We start from the raw sequence: 19,942 nt of genomic DNA on the forward strand, positions 1-19,942 counted from the left end.
CCATGCAGAATTTACATATACATTGCAAAAAAATAATAATTTCTGACCATATGCAATGTATAAAGTTATGAAAACCATAAAAAGTGATCATTTACAGAATATGAATTCACTGCATATACAGTGGTTACAGAAAGTATTCAGACCCCACTACATTTTTAACTCTGATTCACTGCAGCCATTTGGTAAATTCAAAAAAGTTTAAAAAAAAAATTCACATTGATGTACACTCTGCACCCCATCTTGACTGGAAAAAAAAAAAAAAAAAAAAAGTAGAAATTTTTGCAAATTTATAAAAAAGAAAAACTGAAATATCACATGGTCATAAGTATTCAGACCCTTTGCTCAGACACTCATATGTAAGTCACATGCTGTCCATTTCCTTGTGATTCTCCTTGAGATGGTTCTACTCCTTCACTGACTCCAACTGTGTTTAATTAAACTGATAGGACTTGATTTGGAAAGGCACCCACCTGTCTATATAAGACCTCACAGCTCACAGTGCATGTCAGACCAAATGAGAATCATGAGGTCAAAGGAACTGGCCAAGGCGCTCAGAGACAGAATTGTGGCAAGGCACAGATCTGGCCAAGGTTACAACAGAATTTCTGCAGTGCTCAAGGTTCCTAAGAGCATAGTGGCCTCCATAATCCCTAAATGGAAGAAGTTTGGGACCACCAGAAGTCTTCCTAGACCTGGTCGTCCAGCCAAACTGAGCAATCGTGATAGAAGAGCCTTGGTGAGAGAGGAAAAGAAGAACCCCAAGATCACTGTGGCTGAGCTCCAGAGATGCAGAAGGGCGATGGGAGAAAGTTCCACAAGTCAACTATCACTGCAGCCCTCCACCAGTCAGGCCTTTATGGCACAGTGGCCCGAAGGAAGCCTCTCCTCAGTGCAAGACATATGAAAGCCCACATAGAGTTTGCTAAAAAAAAAAAAAAAAACACATGAAGGACTCCCAGACTATGAGAAATAAGATTCTCTGGTCTGATGAGACGAAGATAGACCTTTTTGGTGAAGATTCTAAGTGGTATGTGTGGAGAAAACCAGGCACTGCTCATCAGCTGCCCAATACAATTCCAACAGTGAAACATGGTGGTGGCAGCATCATGCTACGGGGGTGTTTTTCAGCTGCAGGGACAGGACGACTGATTGTCATTGAAGGAAACATGAATGCGGCCAAATACAGAGATATCCTGGATGAAAACCTCTTCCAGAGTGCTCTGGACCTCAGACTTGGCCGAAGGTTCATCATCTTCCAACAAGACAATGACCCTAAGCACACAGCTAAAATAACAAAGGAGTGGCTTCAGAACAACTCTGTGACCATTCTTGACTGGCCCAGCCAGAGCCCTGACCTAAACCCAACTGAGCATCTCTGGAGAGACCTGAAAATGGCGTCCACCAACGTTCACCATCCAACCTGACGGTACTGGAGAGGATCTGCAAGGAAGAATGGCAGAGGATCCCCAAATCCAGGGGTGAAAAACTTGTTGCATCATTCCCAAGAAGACTCATGGCTGTACGAGCTCAAAAGGTGCTTCTCCTAAATACTGAGCAAAGGGGCTGAAGACTTATGACCATGTGATATTTCAGTTTTTCTTTTTTAATAAATTTGTAAAAAATTACATTTGTTTTTTTCAGTCAAGATGCGGTGCAGAGTGTACAGTAATGTGAAAAATTAACTTTGTTTCATTGCTGCCATTTAAAAAAAAAGAGTGAAAAATTTAAAGGGGTATGAATACTTTTCGTACCCACTGTATGCAGACATTTGGCAGTGTAATATACAGTACCATCTACATGCATACAAATAGTTTCTGCATGTAACTTGACCTACCATGCAGATTTTAACTTTTTTTTTCTGCATGCCAATTCTAATAAGTTTGTTTCATACCTGTTAATTTTCTTGCTGCATCTATGACTAGTTATCAGATCCACAATTGCACAGCAACACTATTCAGGTTTTGGTGACGCACTTTCTATCCATGTAAATTTGGATGAATCTGTATCACAAATAGGAGCCAGAACTTCCTTTTGGATGTCCCACAGCAGAAAGTGGAGATCGCTATTGACTCGGCAGACAGCGATTTATCCCACCACCCTATAATGTGCATATTTGGCAGAGAATGCAATTGCTTGTAATGTCGCGAGTTGGCTAAGCATTGCCTAAAGGACAATCCCTGCATGTGTTGACCCTGTCGAACATCGGCAAGACATGCACCTATGGGGACTCAAACATATTTTTCGAGAACGCCGAAGACACTCTTAGCACCCGAGAATGGAGGATAACACCTTTTCCAAGAACGGTTGCTCATTACTAATAAGCTTCTGTGAAACAGCTCTGGCAGTAGATCATCCTCTGTGACCAAGGGATCCAAAATGTAAAAAAGCCAACCTGCTTCATCCCACCCGACATCTGGGCAAATTCAGGACACCTCCAAGCCAAAAAAAAAAAAGCTTGTCGACTGGTCTCAAACCAAAGTCAGGTTGGTCACGCATCGACTTAAAAGAGGGTGTCACAGAAAATTAAAACCTACTCTAACAATATCAAAAGTGTAAAATAAAAATGTAATTTTAACCCCAAATTTTACAATTTTCTCACTGGACAAAGCCTAATACTAGTTCTGTATAGATTCATTTTTCAGCAGTCTCAATCCCAAAATTACAATGGCATTTACTGTATAGAGAAGTGTTATGATAGCGGACGATGTCACAGCTCACCTCTTCCCCTTCCTGTAAAATAATTGAACAGCTGTATATAGAGTATGTAACAAAGGATGCACTGTGTAGAATAGGTTACGGCAAAGCACACCTCCTCTCCTTCCCTTCATCAGGACCTTTGTCCAGATTAGTGTATGCCTGTAGAAAAGTTCTCCTGTAGAAGTCATTGTCTTTTGATGCCTATGTCCATGTGGCTATTATACATTAATGAGAATTCGCCTAATATTAGCCCATGTGAAAACTATTTTTTTTTTGTTTTAAAATATGGAAAATTGAAAAAAGTGCATGGCTTTTTTTTCTTTGGGCAGCATTTGATCAGTATTTGCAGGACAAATCAGGAGTGGAACCTGCAAAGAAAAGTTCTAATTGGAATATTCACATCTGTTCTGCGCTCTGGAGTCACTTCTGGTTTTTGCTTCCAATTAATGATGAAATACTGATCAATATCAACAAATGAACAAGAAAATAGGCAGAGGGTCAAATTACAGAACCAGTCCAATCCCCACTAACGTGATGTTGCACTAAGGAATTAGTAGCAGAAGAAATCGGGACAAAGACCAAAAACAAGATGGCGTTGGGTGAGAATCTGCTGCAATGCTGGCAAGGTTAAACATTCCTAAAAGAGCAGTTTGGTCGACAGACGGGGCACTGGGATGAGAAGCCGTTTTAGTCGAAGAACCCCTGAAAACAAACTTCAGTATAACAACCAGTGACCCTTAGAAATCCTAATGTTTATGACCAGTGACAATTTGATTATGCAAAAATTAAAATTACCCATTGATACTGAGCACGTGTCTGTTCCACTTCATCTTCCGCACATTTTCACTTTTCTGTTCTCCCATTTTACTTGACAGATTGTACAATTTGTGACACTTGCTTAGTACATGAATGCAGCTTCAGCACCGTAGAGAGAAGCTGGGCAAAAGGATATGTAGGGTTGTTCGAAGAGATTCCGTGTAACTTGTAATTTATTATTAACAAGAAAACCATTCTTATTCTTCATACTAGAAGGCATAGATTAAAAATTTACATTTACAAGCCGACAAGTAGCAGTCTGAAGGGGTACGTTATTTTTCCTGATCGTGCAGGTCTTGTGCACCTGTCCTATTTAGAACAGTCAAGTGTATCAATGAAGTGCCTGTCCAAGCAACATCTACTGGATTTATCTGCTTTAATATAGAACGCTGTCAGGGCTCATCGCCTTCTTGCGACTCTCAGCAAGGAATGCATGTGTACAGGGAAGACGGAAGGAACAGTGATTAGCTAAGTGAGTGTTCAGGCAATAGCCAACTAACAAGTATGACAACATTTAAGGAGAACTTGTCAGGACGATTTTACCAAGTAAACTACAGGCAGTGTCAGGATGGAAGTGTTTTAACAAATTAAAATGATACCTGGGGTGAAGAAATCAGTCTTGTGGTTCTTGTTTAATCAGTGGTAGAGGCTTTCAGTTAATGATATGCCCGTGCTCCGGGGCCGGATTGTAAACAGAGTTATCGTTCTGCTCTTAGCCGGAAATAACAAGACCTGCCCACAGGCCGCCCCGGAGCACAGTTTGTCTTGCGCTGATAAGTAACGTGTGTGCTTCAGACAGGTCTTTGCTCGGTTTCTCTTGCTTAGATCAGGAAGATAAGACTCTCCCTACAGTCCTACCCCAGAGCAGGAGAATCTCATTAACTGAAAACTTCTAACACTGATTACACAAGAACCACAAGACGGATTTCTTCACCCCAGGTATCATTTTAATCAGTTAAACTGCCGACATGACAGTGTCTGTAGTTTACTAAGCAAAATCCTGCTGACAGGTTTTCTTTATGTAACATTGTGCTGGGTTCAGGTTATATTTGAGAAGAGTAAAAACAAACAGATCTCTTGAATACATTTGAGTTATTAAACTTTTATGTTATTAAAGAAAATGTATTACCAAAGCCTAATTTATGTTTTGGATAAGGCTTGCAACACCTAAAGTATTATTTATAAAAAAGGACAAATACATAGCTCCGCCCTGATGTAATGGCTTTCAAAACGGCATTGGCTATACAAATTGCTTACAGTGGTTTGCACAACTAGTCACCCCCTTGACTTCTTACCCATTTTGCTATATTACAATCTGTGTATAAATACTGTTGTAATCGGATTTGTGTGTGATGTATCAGCACTAAATAGTGTAAGTTGATGAAGTGCCGTGAGAAAAATATAGGCCTAAATTAAATCCATGAGATCAAAACTAAAAATTGTCATGTGCATATGTATTCACCCCTTTTGCTATGTAGCCCCTAAAGTTTCTGGTGCAATTACCTTCATAAGTCACATACTCAGTTACTGGATGTCCCCTTGTGTGCAATATAAGTGTCACGTCTGTCAGTACATACACTTTACCTTTTCTGAAAGGCCACAGAGGCTGCAACACCATTAACAAGAGGCACCACTAACCAAACACCACCATGAAGACCAAGGAGATCTCCAAACACCATGAATACCAAGGAGATCTTCAAACAACACCATGAACACCAAGGAGATCTGCAAACACTACCATGAAGACCAAGGAGATCTCCAAACAACACCTTGAAGACCAAGGAGATCTCCAAACACCACCATGAAGACCAAGGAGATCTCCAAACAAGTGAGTGAAAGGGTTATTGTTACAATAAAATATTCCAATCTCTGATGATCCCCCAGAGCTCCACCAAATCTATTAGGCTAGGGTCACATTGCGTTAGGGCAGTCCGTTTAGCGCATAGCGCTACGGACTGCGCTAACGCAAGGTCCCAAAAGGGATCGCGTTAGCCGATCCCGCTAGCGCAGATCACTCAAATGACGGCACATCGCTAGCGCACACCCAATGTGGGCATTCGCTAGCGATGCGTTCGGCATTACAGGCAATGGCGGCGTTAACGGACTGCGTTATGCCGCGGTGAAACGTAGTCCGTTAAACGCGGTCACAACGCAATGTGACCCTAGCCTTATCAAATGGAAAGAACATGGCACAACAAACCTTCTAAGAGAGGGCCGCCCACTAAAACTATCTGCCTAGGCAAGGAGGGAATCAGTCAGAGGCAACACAGACCAAAGGTTGCAGAGCTCCCAAGCACTGACTGGATTATCTGTCCATTCGACCACAATAAGTCGTATACTTCATAGGCCTTTATGGAAGAGAGGGCAGAAAAAAAACCTTTACCTACACAAAAATTGTAAGGCTCATTATAAGTTTGCCAAAAGACATGTGGGAGTCTCCCCAAATGTATGAAGGTGGTGTGGTCAGAGGAGACCAAAACTGAACGCTATGCCAAACCAGCACAGCTCATCACCCCAAGAACATCATCCACACAATGAAACTGTGGTGGCAGCATCATGCTGTGGGGATGTTTTTCGGTGGTACTGATAAGGAAAATGGTCTGAGTCGAGAGGAAGTTTGCACAGAGCTTCACCTCCCAATAAGACACTGACCCACAGCGTACTGCTAAAGCAACACAAGTAGTTTAAGGGAAAATGCGCAAATGTTTTGGAGTGGCCTAGTAAAATCTCAGATTGTTATGCAATTGAGTTGCTGTGGCTTCATGTGTTGTGGCTGTTGAACAGCCGTGAGACATGCAGCCACAGCGACTCAAACATAGTACACTAAAGATACTCAACACACGAGCGTGCTCTGATAACGCCTTATTCCAGCAGGCTCTCTCATCACTAGAAACCATCCAACGTGAAGGAGCTGGAGCACTTTTGCCTTGAGGAATGGGCAAAAATCTCAGTGGCAAAAGGTGGAAAGCTCATATAGACTTATCCAAAGCAACTTGCAGCTGTAATTGCCACAAAAAGGAGGCTCTACACAGTACTGACTTTAGGGAGTGAATAGTTGTGCACACTGAAGTGGTCAGTCATTTTGTCCTATTATTTGTTTGCTTCACAATAAAAAAAACAAAAACAAAACAAATGTTCCGTTATAGGCATATTATTTACCAAAAAAAAACCAAAAACACAACAATGTGAAATTCCAGGTTGTGATGTAGCAAAACACGAAAAATGCCAAGGGGGTTGAATTCTTCACAAACCACTGTATATTCACTCACACAGGTCTCAGAATTCACTTTAAACTGACCATTAACTTTGTCCAATAGATTTGAGTATCGGTCTAATTGTGTCCTCAATGATAAGCATCTGCAAACCTGTGTAGCATTATTCACATATCCGTGCTACCATTGTAAAATCTGTGCGTATTTATGCTCTTCCCATTGGCAGCTATTACCTGGTGATGGGACACCCTTTTATAATGGTTGTGTACAGACCTCCATGTAAAATTCTAAGGGTACAAAAAACAAAACAAAACCAACCAAGATTTCCTTTGCCTCCTGCAATTGGAGATTCAGATTCCATTGGTCACTGTCGTACATTATTTTTCCTACTTACCAGGGGTGGTAAGCAGAGGGCATCACTTGATAACGTTCTTATTGGTTGAATCCAGAAGTGAATTTCAATGAAGCATTTCTGGAGTCTATCCATGTAAACTTCACAATCCACTGACCATTTTCTCCCCGATTGATTACCTTTTCTTTTGCTACACTTTGTGGCCCCCTTGGCGGGTATATTTAATGTTTAAAATGATGAGACCTTCAGCAAGTCTTTACCAGACACACTCGTAGCCAAAATATACTTTGAGATTTGACTGCTTAGAACACCAGTTATTGAAAAGATATTTACAACAAATATATGTAATTGACTGGCACCAGAGGAAGCGATGTAACAATGTTCTTGGAGGTAGAAGTGAGTCACTATAAAACCAGACAGGTTTAACATTAAAGTGAATTTGTCAGCAGTCTTTTTGCTATGTAATCTGAGGGCTGAATAATATAGGGGCAGAGACCCCAATTACAGGGATGTGCCACTAATAGTGATGAGCAAATATACTCATTACTCGAGATTTCCTGAGCACGCTCCGGTGCCCTCCGAGTATTTTTTTTAGTGCTCGGAGATTTAGTTTTCCTCACCTCAGCTGAATGATTTACATCTGCTAGCCAGCTTGAGGACACCGGAGCGTGCTCGGGAAATCTCGAGTAACGAGTATATTCGCTCATCACTAGTCACTAACTAGGCTGTGTTTTGCCGTTTCAATACAATTAGTATTTTATCAGCAGGAGATTATCACTACAGGACATGTGATTAAGGCTGCTAGTCCAACCACTCTCCCCCAGCAATGATTAGCAGCTTTTTCACTATACAAAGTACCCAGAAAGCTGCCAATCAGTTGGGGGGGGGGAAGGGGGGTTACACAGCAAGCTGCCAATCAGGGGTGTGGGCGGGGTTATACACAGCAAGCTGCCAATCAGGGGTGTGGGCGGAGTTACTGCAGAGATCTGCTAAATCAGCAACAGAGAAAACTGATTCTATCACAACTGGTCCACCCAAATTGGTGGAGAAAAGTTGAACTTGATGAACCTAGCCCTTTCTTTTTTCAACCTATGTAACTATGTAAACTAAGTGACGCATTGCTGGAATCAGGATCACTGTTCCTACCTCTTACATGCCAAGATTCCCTTTAGCTGCTGTTCTACCTCAAATTTCATTGCAGTATACTCTAACATTAGCTTTCCAATGATACATACATTTATGGTATTTAAAAAAAAAAAAGTTGTGCCATCAAAGTATGCTTAGAATTGGTAATTTTTGTCCACTATGGTTACCAGTTTGTGTTCTTCCTTAGTAGTGATGAGCGAGTATACTCGTTGCTCGGGTGGTCTCTGAGTATTTGTAAATGCTCGGAGATTTAGCTTTCATCGTCGCAGCTGAATGATTTACAGCTACTAACCAGCCTGTGTACATGTGGGGGTTGCCTGGTTGCTAGGGAACCCCCACATGTAATCAAGCTGTCTAGTAGCCACAAATCATTCAGCTGAGGCAAGGAAAACTAAATCTAAATCTCCGAGAAGTCATAAATACTCAAAGACCATCCGAGCAACGAGTATACTCGCTCATCACTATTTCTTAGCCAACAACCTAGCTTATGCCTGCCCAAAAAGTGGCCTTAACTGTATTAGTGAATGGAACCATTCATAAAGTATTTAAGATTTTCTGCTAGATGGAGCGGCCTTCTTCTGTCTGGACACCCAATGCACAAACCAGCACAAGATGCAAAGTCTTTGGTGATTACAGGTATAATATATATATATATATATATATTTATTATTTTTTTTTTTTTTTAAGTAGCCATGATGTGAATTTACTTCCAGGAGGGATAATATAAGGAATATACCAGGAAGGAACATTGTGTGTTTTCTGGGACTCTGATATTGATGACATAATATCCTATATTAAGTACCGTAAGTCAATATTAGACTGTGGTTGTCCCACTCCTGGCACCACCACTCCCTCCCCATCTATGAGATGTCTGTAAAGACCATGGGTGCTCCAGAGCTAATAAAGCAGGATGGGAGAAAGCCAAGTTGAACAGGTCACTTTTAATGCCCCAAAGGTTTAGTAGTAATAATAATAACACTACATATTCTCAAGCATGTATATTTGTATATATTTGTATATTTTTTAAATGCTTGCATTGGTAGTTCTGATCCCTGTGACACGGCCCAACACAATTTGCACATTACAGTAATCATAACTTTAAAAATAAATGGAAAAAAGTTGCATTCAGACATGTTCCTGGTAGATTAATAAATGGGGCACAGCTTGACATTGCAAGTAATTCTTCCAAAATGTAATCTAAATGCTCGGCCAAAGTGTCTTCTACCAAACACTGTGTGCTCCGGTCTTACAAGACGACATGACATTCAATGCTGTAATGTTTAACAGTTTTAGAAAACATCCTAAGGCAAGAACCAATCCCTAAAGCTGTAAATTATACAATAGGTCATTGTAAAATTAAAGAAAATCCAGCTCCCAAGACCTTTACTGACCGTGTAATCTAATGTGTACCTGCCGTTCCTAGGACAATCTGACAGATGCAGCATATCCTTATACTGCATGTACTTGTTATTTTTTCCACATTTCAATCCTCCCAGTGGTAATTTGATGTTCTCCCTATCCTCCTGCTGCCAGCTTTGTGCAGACCTGACTTGTCTTTGGTACCCACAATGAACTGAGTGAGCACAGCCATGTCTAACCTGATAACCATAAACCAGTGGCAAAGCTGGGTTACAGTGGCCGTTTCAAATGGAGCCGTAACCCAGGATTTCCCCAACAATTGGTTTCACTCATTGTAATACAGCTTTCATTAGAAATGTAGTATAGTTCTTCAAACTCACTATTGTCACTTACCTCATGTGCGGGGCATTGCAGTAGCTTAGATATCCATAGTTACGACCACTAGTGACAGCTAGTTAATTCTTCTTAGTGGTCGTAACCATGGATTACCTAAACTACTGCAATGCCCTGCACATGGGAAAAGCAACATAGCGAATCAGAACAACGATACTACATTTCTAATTGGAGGGATTTGCTATTACACCTACTACATACTGGCATATGATCTTGGAGATGGGAATACGTCTACATTACGAAGAAAAAAAACCCCAGCCAATTGCATTTTTGTGGTCTGTAAATATTTATTTTACTATGGGCCTAAGAACTAAGGCAGGTAGTTGCTGACTGCTTGCCTGTCCTACCCAGCAGCAGATCTGAGCAGTCACCTACTGCTCCAGCCAGCAATACAGCCCAGAAAAGGAAGAGATGCTCTATTCATGGGGCATGACTGCCGAAATAATTTTGATTGACGGCTCCCTGCAGCATGACATCGACAACAGATGATCTGTCGTCAGCGGGTCTGAACAGGCAGGGAGTTACCAACCACCTGTATGTTAGTTCTTCGACCCATGGTAAAAACAACAGTCCCTGACAAGTCCTTTAAATGAATGACTGATAAAAACAAACAGTAAAAAAGCTGCTGGACATGTATCATGGCACTGTACAGTTAGGACAACCTGTGACAGAGCCGAAGAGGCATTAGACTCGTGAAGTTAGGACGAAAACTTCATGCAATAGTCGGTGTTCAACTGTAGACAGATGAGTCTTTACAACAGGCAGTCATAATTGAATGTAAATTAAAAAAAAAAACATTTTTTGGCAATGAAAGCATGCTACACTTTTGATAGTGGCTACAATGGCAATTTAATATGCAAAAGTTTAAAGATGTTGCCCATTTCATAAAGGGGTTGCAAGTTAAGGAAAAAAAAAAAAAGGGTGCAAAATAAAAATGTAAATGGGTATTCCCATCTCCATGATCTTATCCTAATATGTAGTTGGTGTAGTAATAATAATATTAGCAATTACCTCCAATTAGAAATGTAGTATATTTCTTTAGATAAGCCATGCTGCTTACCCCATGTGCAGGGCATTGCAGTAGCTTAGATATCCATGGTTACAACCAGTGACAGTTAGTGGTCATAATCATGAACAGTTAGGCTATGTGCACACGTAGAATGATCCACTGAGGATTTTTCCGCAGCGGATTTGATAAATCTGCAGGGCAAAAATGCTGCGTTTTTGCTGCAGATTTATCGCTGATTTATCGCGGTTTTACAACTGCGGTTTTCTATAGGAGCAGCTGTAAAACCGCTGCGGAACCCGCAGAAAGTGACATGCTGCGGGATGTAAGCCACTGCGTTTCTGCGCGTTTTTTTTCTGCAGCATGTGCACAGCGTTTTTAGTTTCCCATAGGTTTAAATTGAAATGTAAACTCATGGGAAACTGCTGCGGAAACGCTGCGGATCTGCAGCGTTCACCGCATCGTGTGCACATACCCTTAAGCTACTGCAATGCCCTGCACATGGGGTAACAGACATGGCTTATCAGAAGAACTACACTACATTTCTAATTGGAGGTATTTGCTAATATTACAGTTTCTGCATTATTAGGACAGCATGTTGGAGATTTAAGTATATTAAAGGGGTATTTCAATTAACAGAAATGCCCTGATCACCCGGTATCTGATCCCGTCAGGACAGCTCCAATTCTGCCTGAGCCATTACAAAAATACAGTCAGCCGACCCTTTTACACATTGCCAATACTATCCTGTGTTTGCGCCAAGTCAGGTGTGGATCTGCCAGGACCAGTGTGACTATCAGGACACTTTCCTCATTGTAGTATCTAGATATTTTATATACATTTAAATATTAAAAAATAAACGAACCACCACCTTTAATATCAGATCAGTTGGGGTCCACCTTCCAGAACGCTGAAACTATGGACATGTCATCAAAAAAACGATTAGTGGGGGTCAGGCATCCATGATGTATATTGATAACCTATCCTAAACACAGAACATAAAGTAAAGTGGACAACCCCTCTAAGGGGTGACTGCAAAACACCTATTCTAATAACAAACCATCAATGTTGCGGTCCTGAAAAACCCCTTTCTGAATGGAACTCTTAACATTCAAAGAACGAATTAAGTCATTGTGTCCAAAATGAAATCTTCTATGTGGTGCTGAAGGATTTGGGGCAGTCTAATCCACCCACATGATCGTGACGTGCTCCCAATAGAATGGTGGGAATATGACGGGCTTTCCTTTTAGGGATTCCATGGTTTTAACATCCAGTGTTCACATAGATTAAACCCAATAATATCATATTTCATGTTTTACTTTTAAGTGACACCTTGTGCGGGTGGTGCACTGGTGGACATGAGCGATAGTCATTCAGCTTTCCACATGGCCTGAACGGCATGTAAAGGCCGCAGCTTTGCAGATTAACCTTTTTTAATGTCAAAACATTCTACGAGTCAGAAATTTTATAGTTTACAATATACTGACATTGTACTTACCAACCTTAACATGTTCTACCAACAGAAAATAGTGAGAATTATTAGAGGGAGAAGGTGTCCTGTGTTTCCCCATCTTTAAAGAATGCTGGATGGTGTAAAAATCTGAACTCCTTGAGATTTAAACACTTCTTTTGCATAGCAACTCATTGCCTAGGTGACCGACCACCGCTGTAGTCTAGCAGTGCCAACCATGCACACAGTGCATATAAGCGCTTCTCTATTGAGCTTGTAAACACTACTTAGTATTGGTCTGGATTGCTGGAGCTCACTGTTCTCTATCCCGGCCATCTTCAGTGCAGTACTAATACATTAGGTGGCTGCAGTGGTCAGTATCAAAGGCAACGAGCTGTAAACAAGAGATTAATATCGAGAATGCTGCAAATTATCCGACAACCATCTATAAAGAGGACAATAACCCTTTAATCTTCGTATGCCAAGGGCCTTGTGGATATTTCTACCATTTTTCTGGGCCGTACAAATTGCGCGATAACTGCGCCCACAAGGTACATCCTGACGCTGGCATTGGTGTCAGGACATAATCCCATTGCGTGCGTCTCAGCGTTCGGTAGTGAACAGTGCGGGCTTCACAGAGCAAGAAGAGCGGCCCGAGGTTCCCCATCCCGGCATTAATATAACGCAGTGTTTCAAAAACTCCAGTCTGCACGGTTAGAGTTGAGCAAATTTTTCAAAATTCGGTTCCGATTACTTTTGGCGGTGAATATTTTTGCAATATTTACCGAACGTCATTGGAGTCAATGGGAATTGAAATGAACTAAAGTTCGGAATCGATCAAACAAATTCCACACGATTAAGGTACCAATATGGCAAATTCATATTCGGCGACCGATTCCAAACATATTTGCTCTACTCTAGTCACAGCCCCCAACAGGTCAGGTTTTCAGAATTTACTTTGCACCGATGATAGAAGTATCATCAAGACATCAGGAATTCTCACCTGAAAATGCGAACTGTTCGTGGCCGTGAGAACTGGAGTTTGGGAAATACTGATCATTTGGAAACGGATGCCACGCAAATGCAAAAATAAGTGTATACTGACTGACACTGTCCTCACTTCTATGAAAGTTGTCTCATGTGTAAGAAAATTACATTTTGTTCTAAACCGGTCATAACTGAGAATCATTACACAACACACAAACTTAGAACCAACTTTTATTTAAATAATTAAATACATTACATGGTATAAAATTACATCCTCAAGCTATGGAAAATATAAATGTAAAGAAACTGTATAGGTGAAATATTTAAATGTGGAAAGGAAAAAAGCACTGACACCGGAGCCGATGCCGTACGGAGGGAAGAAGTACCTGTATTTGTGTTTTTACTAAAATCAGTTTTATTCTACATTAAATCCCGATTCTCACGTGTGTAATGCACTAGAAATATACAGAGAATGCAACAACTTGCTGTACAGCATCCATCTTTTTCGTTCCTGAAATACAGCAATTAGCAGTGTTCCTAGAATAAAATACCCTTCTGTTTTGCTTCCATGCTTTCCTTGATACAGCCGAGGGTCTCCTACGCCCTCTGGCAGCTGACAACAGTCCTTTGTTGGCTCTAGTGCAGGAGTCTTCTCAGCTTTACTACCATGTTATGCAGAAAGCTCTGCTCCTTTCCTGATAAGCAGGAAGCCATTTCTATTGGCTACTCTTCAGTAAACCGTATCACTGAGCATGTGTGACCACTAGCACTCCGGTCATTAGGCGCATACTCACGCTGAACACCAGTGGGCGCCATGTGCCGGTAAGTAATGTCAGAACTCTTCACTGAACTTCCCTCTCCAGCTATGTTTAAATGGCTAAATTATCCTGACCTGTATAATAGTGAGACATCCCTGTGCACGCTTCTCTGCAAAATGTCATTTCCAATGGAATATGCAATGTGTACCCTGCTTGTAAAGATTATTCCTTAAGTGTTATATGATGCCATACACTAAAGTGGTTTGCTATTATTGGTAGATAATGGACTGGGGTCTTTAACATGCAATGAACTCTGCAAGGATAATCTTACCTTTCCTCTCAGGAGCGTACAGCCTGTGTTCTCACGAACGTATAATACTGTCTGAACAGTTGACACCCGCAGAGACCAAGGTCTCAAGAGTTCATATATTGACGGTTGTGCTGGCAATCAAGTAACCCCGGGCCAGCGTGACTCCGTGGGAGCAGAACCACAGCAATGGAGCGCCGTGCATCCTCTTCCTTCACATACGGACGCTGGAGGCGCTAGTAGGATGTTGTCCATTGCACATTTTGAGGCATGTCACAAATACTGGTTGTGTATGTGCTGCCCATCACTGCTCTCCATACAATGAACAAATTTGTTTTCAATAACCGGTCTGCCCTCTTTATTGTAAATATCAAAAATAAAATAGGAGGTATGGATGGAAAAAAAAAAATAATCACAAAAAAATTGAAAAATTTGAATAGATTGATAAATGTTAAATCTACGGTTCTAAACCAGTGAGCTCAACAACTGTGTCCAGCTATAGCAAATGGTTATAAAATATTCCCCACCCCTACATATATCCCCTCTGCCTTCAGTGTAAAGTGTACAAACAATGTGAAAATTACCATTGTGTCAAGGCATGGTCCTTCAGGACACAGCACCCCCTTGCAGCTTTACAAATGCCCTGGATAGAAAAACTGACTGTGGAGGAGGTCAGATGTAAACTACGCGGGCAAAGTCAGCGCCTACCTCTCGAGTAGAAGCAATATCATAAGGAACATGGTTTATTTATTTTATATGTAGACAAGCCTCCTGCTTTTTTTTCTTCATTAGGTAATGGAAACAGCATGTTTCTGGTATATATCAATTAGACTTTACCTTTACGCACAAGCGTTATCTTGCAAGATGGCAGAAGGCAAGTCATCATTGACAATCCTTTATTTGGATTATTTTAACCCGCTAGAAACGTGTGAACTCCGTTCTGATCCACAATAATTATAATTATCAACACTGACTGAAAACATGGTAAATCGTCAAAATATCAAAATTGTCAGCAGGATTTCACATCCCAATTCATCTACAGTGCCTACAAGTAGTATTCAACCCCCTGCAGATTTAGCAGGTTTACACATTTGGAATTTACTTGGCATTGTGACATTTGGACTGTAGATCAGCCTGGAAGTGTGAAATGCACTGCAGCAAAAAAGAATGTTCTTTCTTTTATTATTTTTTTTTTTTTTAAATTGTGAAAAGTCTTTTCAGAGGGTCATTTATTATTCAACCCCTCAACCCACCAGAATTCTGTTTGGTTCCCCTAAAGTATTAAGAAGTAGTTCAGGCACAAAGAACAATGAGCTTCACATGTTTGGATTAATTCTCTCTTTTTCCAGCCTTTTCTGACTATTTAAGACCCTCCCCAAACTTGTGAACAGCACTCATACATGGTCAACATGGGAAAGACAAAGGAGCATTCCAAGGCCATCAGAGACAAGATCGTGGAGGGTCACAAGGCTGGCAAGGGGTACAAAACCCTTTCAAAGGAGTTGGGCCTCCCTGTCTCCACTGTTGGGAGCAACATCCGGAAGTGGAAGGCTTATGGAACTACTGTTAGCCTTCCACGGCCTGGACAGCCTTTGAAAGTTTCCTCCCGTGCCGAGGCCAGACTTGTCCGAAGAGTCAAGGCTAACCCAAGGACAACAAGGAAGGAGCTCCGGGAAGATCTCATGGCAGTGGGGACATTGGTTTCAGTCAATACCATAAGTAACGTACTCCACCGCAATGGTCTCCGTTCCAGACGAGCCCGTAAGGTACCTTTACTTTCAAAGCGTCATGTCAAGGCTCGTCTACAGTTTGCTCATGATCACTTGGAGGACTCAGACTGACTGGTTCAAGGTTCTCTGGTCTGATGAGACCAAGATCGAGATCTTTGGTGCCAACCACACACGTGACGTTTGGAGACTGGATCGCACTGCATACGACCCCAAGAATACCATCCCTACAGTCAAGCATGGTGGTGGCAGCATCATGCTGTGGGGCTGTTTCTCAGCCAAGGGGCCTGGCCATCTGGTCCGCATCCATGGGAAGATGGATAGCACGGCCTACCTGGAGATTTTGGCCAAGAACCTCCGCTCTTCCATCAAGGATCTTAAGATGGGTCGTCATTTCATCTTCCAACAAGACAACGACCCAAAGCACACAGCCAAGAAAACCAAGGCCTGGTTCAAGAGGCAAAAAATCAAGGTGTTGCAGTGGCCTAGTCAGTCTCCTGACCTTAACCCAATTGAAAACTTGTGGAAGGAGCTCAAGATTAAAGTCCACATGAGACACCCAAAGAACCTAGATAACTTGGAGAAGATCTGCATGGAGGAGTGGGCCAAGATAACTCCAGAGACCTGTGCCGGCCTGATCAGGTCTTATAAAAGACGATTATTAGCTGTAATTGCAAACAAAGGTTATTCCACAAAATATTAAACCTAGGGGTTGAATAATAATTGACCCACACTTTTATGTTTAAAATTTATAAACATTTAACTGCGCAACAAAACTTTTTGGTTTGTAAGATTTATGCATCTGTTAATAAATCTTGCTCTTGTTTGAAGTTTGAAGGCTCTAACTTATTTGCATCTTATTAAACCTGCTAAATCTGCAGGGGGTTGAATACTACTTTTAGGCACTGTACGCATGGAGCTCTTACAAAGACAATTCCAGCAATATCTTTACGTGGCAAGTTTGTACCTCTGTTACTGAGAAATCAACATTTGCATTGATATGCAAAGGAGGTTGGGGAACTACTTGTAGATCTGAAGCCTCTGTCACTCCAGCTCTATTCCCTGCCCAGCGCCAACGCCTCCTGCTTGACTGAAGGCTTTCACCTGAAGTCACAGCATAGAGGCAGTGGTGCTGGGTGAGGAACAGAGCTGGAGTAACAGGCTTCAGATATGCAAATGAGGCTGAAGAACTACTTGTAGATCTGAAGTCTGTCACTCCAGCTCTATTCCTTGCCCAGTGCCACCGCCTCCTTGACCGATACCCTGTATGCTGTGTGACTTCAGGTGAAGTCATCAGTCAAGCAGGAGTCAGTGGTGGTGGGCAGGGAATAGAGCTGGCGTGGCAGAGGCTTCATAACTACATAACTACACAGTTCCTAAGCCTCATTTGCATATCAATCTAAACAATGATTTATCAGTAACTGAGGATTGGACTAGCCATGTAAGGCTTTTATGGGGCTGTAATAATTCCACGGCGTGCCGTGCGCCGTATGGCCGTCAGAACCGTGTAAAAAGATCGAGCCTGGTCAATCTTTTTCACGGCTTACAGACACGGCCCCCATTGTAAATCAATTGGGCCACAAAAACAACAGAAGGTTGTTTTTGCTGTGCGCCGTCACTTCCAGTTTTGCGGACCACCGTTTTTTTTTCCACAATACTTTTGCTATAGTATTGGGAACCCGGAAAACGTCAATCCACAAGTTTTTTGCAGTCCGTTATTGCGGCAGACCTTGAAAATTACAGCAATACGGCCCGCAAAAACACGGTATGAGTAAAAGAAGCCTAAAGGTAGTGCTTGACTTGTCTTTGAAAGAGCTACATGTGCAGGGAAATAGTTTGGGGGTGTGAAATAATGCTGACCGATTCCATTAAAATGCAGTCAATATGTATTCTGAATATGGTGCAGCAGATGAAGGCTGCTATTAAAATCAATGCTTTTGGGTTACAATGAATCTTTCCTAAATGGGTTTGTGGCTTACTCTGTGTCAAAGTGAAAAAGACAGATTAGAAAAAGTTAAATGAGGGAAGTGTCGTATATGCAATACGTCAATACATCTGTGTAAAACCTGATTAAACCTTTGATAATACTTGATGATTCAATGGCTTTTAAAGAGCATTTTCTTTTAACAGTCTACATGTGTATGGAAAGACTTTATTTCCACCGTATCAAGTATGTATAGATTTTCAAAAATGAGTTTAAATACAAAAAAACCTACGAAAACAAAAGTTCACAAATATGTCTTGATTTAAGAAACCAAATCACCATGTACATGTGTATTTAAAATCAGAAGTAAAAAAAAGGTAAAAATTAAAAGCTGACAAAGAAATATGCCTACATTACCCACAGGACTGGACCCTTAATTGAAATCTTTAATCAACACATACAATTCGCTATAGAGGGTGTAAAGGTACCCTGGTCACTGCTTGTAAAGCAAGTGTGGAGATTAGGTCTTTTGAAAACAACAAAAACTAGATGTAAAGGCAATGTGGCTTGTCCTATAACTATTAGTGAAGTTGGTTGTCAAAGTGATCAGAAACTGTAGATGGTGCTTTTCCAAGCACTATGTTGAAGAGTGGGTTTTGCAGATTCCATAAAATGTTTTCCATTAAGTCATCTTCATACAGAGGTCCTGAAGAACAAGAAAAATACCCTCCATGTGCTTCCACTACTACTGCTAATAGAGCCTGGAGAGCGTCACCTCCACCCTCTGGCAGCTAAAATTACCCATTTCCTACTACTCCAGCAGGAGTCTCCTCAGCTCTCCTACCATGCCATTGTACAGACTCCACTCCTTTGACCGCGTATAGACTGCTCTGTAGCGAACAAATGCTCACTATGCAGAGACCTGGCAGTGGGGTTAGTGGCCGACCACGGTGACCACTAGTACTCTGCTCATTAGGTGGATGTGCACCTTGCTATAAACTCTGGTCTCCAAGTGGCGTTATACTATGTAAATAAATGTCAGAACTCTTGATGGGATCATTTACAGCATGTAAATAAATGTCAGAACTCTTGATGGAATCATTTACAGCATGTAAACATAACAGTTCAAGCTCTAAAATCATTTAAGCCGCAATATACAATCCCAAATAATGGTAAAAATAAATAAATAAGACTCTTAAGGACTGAATGACAAAGCAGCAGAAAACCCCAATAAACATGTAAATATTAGAGAAAGTGGGTGTCATAGCAATTACTGGAATCTGTGAATGGCGCTTTTGTGCCAAGATTTTGGGCGTGAATCATAGGTAGAAGAGCTTCATACTAAGCAGATATCTATCCTGCTAACTCAATTGCTTTCAGCAGCTTAACATTTGGTTGCTAAACTTTCCTAAAATCTCCCATTGACCGTTACCTTGCGATATCTGTTCTTCACTGAAGTCAATAACCTTTAGAATGGCTCATTCTTTAAAGGATTAGCCCTCTGCTCCCTTCGGCGTGGAGAGGCGAGTGGGACAATGACCGCATTAGTACAGGATGGGTGCGCGATACTTTGCATTCAGGCGGGCACCAGTGGACTTGCTGTCATCTGTCCCACTCCCCTCTTGTTGCAGGAGTGAGTGGAGCAGGACTAACCCCTGTAACCAATTTATGATGAGCCTTAAAATACCTGACCGCCTGAGGAAGCCGGAGGAAACACTTCGGGTGTAAGGACAAGGGACCCAACTTCAATCTGTGACCCAGGCGACTTGTTTTCAGCCATGTAACTATTATTGCAGTTATCATCGAGT

The 19,942-nt window shown here is 41.5% G+C and overlaps 1 protein-coding gene across 1 annotated transcript in view; it reads right to left on the reverse strand.

Moving 5' to 3' along the window:
- The window catches only part of SCAF4 (SR-related CTD associated factor 4), a 147,812-nt gene that overhangs the window by 18,491 nt on the left and 109,379 nt on the right, over positions 1-19,942 (reverse strand). The window lies entirely within an intron of this gene.

This window comes from Ranitomeya variabilis, chromosome 3 (genome assembly GCF_051348905.1).
Source record: "Ranitomeya variabilis isolate aRanVar5 chromosome 3, aRanVar5.hap1, whole genome shotgun sequence".
Taxonomy (NCBI): domain Eukaryota; kingdom Metazoa; phylum Chordata; class Amphibia; order Anura; family Dendrobatidae; genus Ranitomeya; species Ranitomeya variabilis.